This window comes from Rhinolophus hipposideros (assembly GCF_964194185.1).
Source record: "Rhinolophus hipposideros genome assembly, chromosome: 19".
In the NCBI taxonomy this organism is placed as follows: Eukaryota; Metazoa; Chordata; class Mammalia; order Chiroptera; family Rhinolophidae; genus Rhinolophus; species Rhinolophus hipposideros.
This window is the reverse complement of record NC_138065.1, coordinates 31,301,902-31,309,027: the sequence shown is the minus strand read 5'-3', so window position 1 is coordinate 31,309,027 and position 7,126 is coordinate 31,301,902.

Below are 7,126 nucleotides of genomic sequence, written 5' to 3'. Positions count from 1 at the left end.
TTCATTTCCTCCACTGCCTGGCTGGGCTCAGAAGGAGACTCTCATCAACCCCTAAGTGAAAAGCCAATGGTTGATGCTGCTTGCAGAGCAATCTTCATACTGTGTAGGCGTGGGCCTCAGCAAAACCACAAACTGAGATTTGCTTTAGATTCCCTGGCATTTTTTGGAAACTCTCCCTTTCTGCAACACACCCCTGTGCCCAGCCTAAGGTCCTTCCTTAGCTATTCCTGCTGACAAACTAATTTGTACTAAGGTGTTAATGATCCAGTGGGTCATCTTTCCCAGGGATAGTTGCATTTTTAAAGACAAAATAATAATCAACTAATGGCTAAAACGTATGGAGTGCTGACTAAGTGCTAGGCACGGTGCTAAGAGGGTAATGCCTTACTCTAGGGAAGGACTGAACAACACTGGAATTTCAAGCAAGTTGTCACCAGGTAGAACAGAGGTGCTTTTAAAATCATCCTCAGCAGACAACTTTCATGCAACCTTATGTATGGGAAATAGTGGGAGATATAGGAGACCTGCACTATTTTTTTTCTTGTAAATTTTAGAGCCATCTTCTTTGTTTATGGAGTGAGGGGTACAGGGATTAAATTAGTTTGTTTTCGTTCATTCAACAGTGTGTATTGAGTGGCTACTCTGAGCCAGGCACAGTGGTGCTGGGGACACAGCAGTGAGCCAAACCACCACAGCTCTGCTCACAGAGCTCACAATGTAGTGGGGGGAGACATGCAGTGACAATAAGAGAGACATACAGATGTGCTCATCCCTGCAAACAAAATGGACACGGGAGTGTGACCGAGGAACACTGGGGAGTGGGGTAGAGGCTCCTTAGATCTAGGCTGTAGGGGAGACCACCTGGAGAAGGTCATGTGGTTTTCCTACATCCCCACATGCTCTTTCTTGACCTCCTCTGCTCATTCTTCCTCCTTCACCCACCTTCGGAGCACAGCCCTGGGGCTTCTCCTCCTCTCCATCCATACACTCACCCTGGGTGCTCTCTGCTACTTTTGTGGCTTTAGCTGCCTTCTCTAAGCTAATGTCTCTCAAATGTATATCTCCAGCCCCAACAAGTCTTATGAGAGCACCAGACATACAGATTCAAGTGTCAATCTAATATCACCCATGGAAAGTCTATCAACATTTCAAAATTAATATGCCTAAAACAGACTTCATTTCTCCACCTCCCTCAACCTATTTCTGCTCCCCTGATCTTGTGATCAGTAAATGACAGCACTCTGCACCCAATAGCCCAAACCAAAAGTGTGACTTGTTATTTTTTCTTTATGTTTTTGAATTTTTTCAATAGATAATCATGGTAGGCAGAATGGTCCCCATACAAATGAGGTGTGATCAAATAATATGGTGAGTATTTAAATTTTAAAAAATTATTACAGTAAAAGACACATTGCCATTAATCCCCCTCAAAATCCTCCCCCTTGCTTAGAGCACACTTATCCCTTGTTCTTGCCCGTTTCTGAAGCAGTTCTGGAAGTCCTCTTTTGTGTCTTTAGTTGCGCTGTCGTGGCTGCCTCCATGTCCTGAATCAATTCAAAACGTTTACCTTTCATGATCATTTTGACATCGGGGAAGAGCCAGAAGTCACACGGTGCCAGATCATGGTCACTGCAGCATCACCATAAACTAATTTTAACATTTTGTGTGTTTCTTTAGCACTTTTTTGCAGTTTGAAACAAAATTTCATGCATTGTTCATGATCCATGATGTTCGGCACATTTTAAAACATACCTTCTTTCAACCGTAGCTCACACCCGACTGACTGCGCTGAACAAGTTGTCACACAGTGTTGCTAAGGTCTGGCGCGCCACTTCCCACATTGAAGATCCCTGCCTTTCCATTGGATGGCACTCAGCAGCAGTAGTCACCGTGGTTTTTTTTGTCATGCCTCTTATATGTCCATATCCTAATCTCTGGAATCTGTAACTATGTTACTTTACATGGCTAAAGGGACTTTGCACGTGGCATTACATCGGGGACCTTGAGATCTGAAGATTATCCTAGATTATCTGGGTGGGTCGCATCTAATCATGGGGGTCTTTAAAAACAGATAGCCTTTCTGGGCTGTGGTCAGAAAAAGATGTGGCTATAGATGGAGGGAGGAAGGGGCCATGAGCCAATGAACGTGAGCAGCCTCGAGAAGCTAGACAAGGCCAAGCAACAGATTTTCCTCTAGACCCTCCAGAAAGGAGCATAACCTTGCTGACAGCTTGATTGTAACTCAGTGAGCTCCAAGTCCAGCCTTTAACCTGCAGAACTGTAAGACAATGGACTTGCACTGTTTTAACCACTGTGTTCACGGTAATTTGTTACAGCAGCAATGGAAAACTAATGAAGTAATATAATTACATGATTACAAATTCAAAAAGTGCAAGTATGCAACGACAAGCCTCCTCTTGCCCTGCCCCCTCCCACCTAGTTCCCCTCCCAAAACGTACCCACTGCTACCAATTTCTCGGTATATTCTTCCAGAGATATTTTATTCATGTACAAGTGAATAGGAGTATATACATTTTCTCCCTTTTATACAAATGGTAGCACACTATACATACTCTTATACATTTTTTGACCCATCTTCCAGCCTCCTCCCCATAGTCCCCTTGCCCCTGTTTACTAAGAGTAGAGGATCTGGCTGGCTCAGGCTTGAAAACAGTTGGTTGGTCTGTGCAGCTATGGGCCACCTGGCCACTGACTAGAGCAGAGACAGCCTGGATCACCTGTGAGGAGCTCTGGGGTCTGGTTGGATTTTGGAAAGTCTGACGAAGACTAGAGGCAGGAACATGAGGACGTTTGTCAAAACTAATGTGTTCTGTTCTCTCTGGAAACACCAGGAACCATACTTGCCCTGGCTACTGGTTCCTGGATCCTCCCATGCTGGAACCAAATGTTGCTGTGGATGATTGAAACACTTTCCGTAGGGAACAAAAACCCTAGGGCACATTCGTGCTGGTGTGTGTGTGTATGTGTGTGTCCTTTAAGAAAAGGGAGAGGGAGGAGTGTTTGGGATGAAACTGTACCATGTGGGCAAAAACAGGGCTGTCGTGGAAATTTTCCAAGGTGTACTGGAACTCACCTCCAAAGGACAACAGGGCCGAGAGACCAAAGAAATAAGCTGACAACTCCAGAATTAAACCAGGAGTTTATTATGGGAACTTACAGACAGAAGCAGCATCTTGGGTGACAGCAAGCCAGTGGTCTCCCCACCTGAAAGGGGACAGGGACTTAATATGTATAATCTCCAGGAACACAGGAGGCTTGTAGCCGCGAGGCACATGCTTTTTAAGCTGTTTATTCCAAAGCAGTAAACAACTTAAAGGCCCAGTTTCCTATGTAAGAACATTCCTTTCAGGTGATACAGGCCCACTCATCCCGGGGTGAACTGGGTCACTGAGAGCAACTTGCTTCTTAAGATGGCATCGGTCACACTAAGCATCAGGAACCATTTTTTTCTAATAGGTGTATAGTATAGGCAATGATCCAGTCTCTCAGCACTGGGAAAGGGCTCTGGAGACAGAAAGTGCCCCTCAGGAATATAGATTGGAGGCTGGTTGGACACAAAGGCTTTGTCTGTTTCCAGAATGTTTGAAAGCTGGTGGTGGTGATGATGGTGATACTGTCCAATCAACTTCTCCTTTCTGGAACTTCAGCTTCCAGAATAAAAATTTGCAATAAGAGGACAGTTGCTCAGTGCTCTGTGGAAGTCAGCTCTCTCGGGGTAGGATAGGCCTAGAGACCGTGTGTGAATGGACACACGACCAGCTGCCTCCCGTTCATGCTCAGCTGGCTCCTGACTGCAGGAGAGCCAGCAATCCAGGATCTGCTGGCCCTGGCTCCGGCAGGATCACAGCTCAGCACTAACATGCTCAACTGGAGAATGTCCCAACCTGGTTCTGCTTGAAGTTGATGAATGAAGGAAAATCTGCCATGGGGTGTGGGGTACAGTAGAAAGAGGACCGGGATGGGAGGCCTGGATCTAGCCTTAGCTCTGCCGCTAAATGGCCATATGACCTTAAATCAATCACTTTTCTCTGAATCTAGTTTCCTTGTCTGTAAAATGAAGAGGTAGGATTAGGGGATAATAGCAAGGAACATTTTGGGTGCATAGGCTATATGCCGGGCTCTGAGCTGGGACCTTACAAGCGTGAGCTCACTCAACGCTCACACCAATGCTATCAGGTAGATAGTATTTTTAAGCCCAATTTACATATTGGATAACTGAGGCATAGAGGGTTTAAGTAACTTGCAAGGTGCCATACCCAGGATTCAAACCCAGGTTTGACTGACATTAAACTTGGTGATATGTATTGGATGATCTCTAGGGTCCGACATTGAAGAATTTCTTCCTGGAAGAGAAAGAAAGGAGAGAGAGTGAGAAGAAGGAAGAGAGGGGAAGAAGGGGAGACATGGTGGAAAATGTGAGGCCTTTTTATTGTAAGAGAAGGGTGTGTGTAGGTGGCGTGTGGTAGTACAGAGCTGTGTGAGGAGAAGTCTGTCGTTGCTTATCTTTTGCAAATATTTTCTAATTTGCCTTCGAGGATCAGCAAGGATCATTATTGTATGGCTGGCAGTGTAAAAGTCCCCCCATGCACCCCTCTGCTAGTTACCCCTCACCCAGACACTGGATTATGAAAAAAAAAAGTTTAAGGCGATCGAGCTATTTGTTTATTGCTAAAAGAGTGTAACGGGCACAAATGCGAACTTTTCCCCCATGGCTTGATCAGCTTTGGTTTGGCAAAGCCTCTTGTTTTCATGCAACAGGAAATAAGGATCCAATGTCTCCAGAATCTTGCTGTGTCAAGAATTCAGTTATTTTGAGTTATTTCCAAAACCACTGTCAACTGTATTCTGGGAAAGTGCCCTTCAGACCAGAAATGGTTGCAGGCCAGTCAGCAGAGGGCACAGGTATTGGAGAAGTTGCTCACTTGAATACTGCGTGTGCGTGTATATGTGTGTGCTGCGTATGTGTCCATGCCCTTTAAGCAGGAAGAGCAGTTCATGCCTTGGGTTTGCCAGAAAGCAGACTGCATACTAACAACACCAGCTTCTGTGCTTGTTACTCAGCCCAGTTTTTGAAAGCAGACAAAGCAAGGTTTCGATTCCAACCCTGCCCCTTAACAGATGATGTGGGACAGCTGGGTTGTTTTGGAGCTTCAGTTCCCCCACTCTAGAAAAGAAAGAATGATTTCCTTGCAGGATGACGTGAGGATTCCAGGTGACCACCCTCAAGATGAGTGCTTTGTATGTCCTCCAGCCCAGCACTTGACACCAAGTAAGCACTTCGTGCTGATACCTTGGCTAAAGCATATGTAACAGAGCAGGCACCTGCCATTAACTGAACGCCCACTCCATGCCCAAGTACTGCTCAAGTACTTTAAATGTCCTCACTCACGTAATTCACTCTATAACCCATGAGGTAAATAGTCCCAGCAAGGCACAGGAATTTATCCAAGGTCACATGTGTGATAATGATGGAACCAGGATTGAACCCAGGAGTCTCTCTAAAGAGTCTGATCTTACACAACTCTAGGCTGCCATCTGTAGCTTATATGTACGTTACTGTTTGTAGTAACTGACTGAAATACATTGTGGAGATTATCCACTTTGGTGAGTATTTTCATTGTTCAGAAATGTCATCAAGGCTTCCATCTGTCCTCAGGTCTTACTGTGCGACCAGGGGCTCAACTATTTAAAGGCTAGAATATGAAAATGCTCTCTGATCCTTAGTTTCCTTATCTGTAAAATGGGGTTGTTAGGAACAGTAAATGAAAATATATGTGAAAATGCATGACATACAGTAAGTGCTCAATAAATACCTGATTAATTTTTTATTGTAATTGGAAGAGAGATGATACTTAGGCCAACCTGACATGAATCTGACGCCTTTCCTTCGTTATCACCATTGGTTTTCATTTCTAGATTTCTGGTGACAAGGGCCTCACCTCAGCCGTGCTCGTTTCTCCAACGTTTTAGTTCCTCTACCAGGACTGCTGAACACTGAATCGGTTCCCATCCTGGAACTTCCCCCCAAGAACCCTCAGAGTAGGATTGAATCGTAAAGCTGTGGGTACATAGGATAAAGGTAATTAACATTAAATGAGCTTTTATGTGTGGGTCCTAATCCAATACGACTGGTGTCCTTATAAGAAGAGGAAATTTCCACACGGACACACACAGAGGGAAGACCATGTAAGGATACAGGGAGGAGAAGGAGAGAGGTCTCAGGAGAAACCAAATTTGCAGATACCTTGATCTTGGACTTCTAGCCTCCAAAATTGTGAGAAAATAAATGTCTGATGTTTAAGGCACCCAGTCTGTGGTACTTTGTTATGGCAGCCCTAGCAAACTAATACAGGCACCTGCTCCAGAACGCTGTCACCCCCAGCACCACCCTGGCTCTCCAGGGCTTCCTCTGGTTTCTCTTCCGAACCACCCCCACCCTCAGCCCTGGATTCATCAAACCCTTGGGATCAGAAAAACTGGCTCCACAACCCAGAGCCAAATCTTCCCATTTTAGGGGCTTTGGGGAGTGCTGGTTTCTGCTTCAAAATGGACTGAGGGAGGGTAAACTGGCCATGGGGCTCCCGAGGGAATGAAGAGAGAACAGGAAATACAGACAGAACAAACTGATTAATATTTTGAGTTAGAATCCTGCCCCACATGTGACAATTGAGCTTCTATCCTTCCGGAGTCTTTAGCAAGAAGACTGCTCGTGGAAACAATGACTGGGAAGGTCCCCAGTGTCCAGGTGCACATTGCTCCCTCAATTAATTAATACAGGGCTTCTTGGGGTCAAGGTAGGTGCCATAGACTCTGGGAAAAACTAAGCGCTAGAGACTCTGAGAGGGTGCACAGATCCCCAAGTCCATAACCCCCTCACAGAAGGGAAAGGCCCTGAAGGGTAGAGGGGGAACGCCCTGGTGTACATGCTGTGTTTGCTCTGGGCCTGGCTATTGACTCCAGGGGCCTTATCACTTTGTCCTCAGACTGGGCTGAGCAGATCTGAGTTAGGGAGATTTGGTTCCCACTGCCCTGTGGGACAGTAGAAAGGAGAGGTGGCAAGGAAGGCTGTGGCAGAGTGGGAAAGAAGCTGCTGGTTGGACTTACC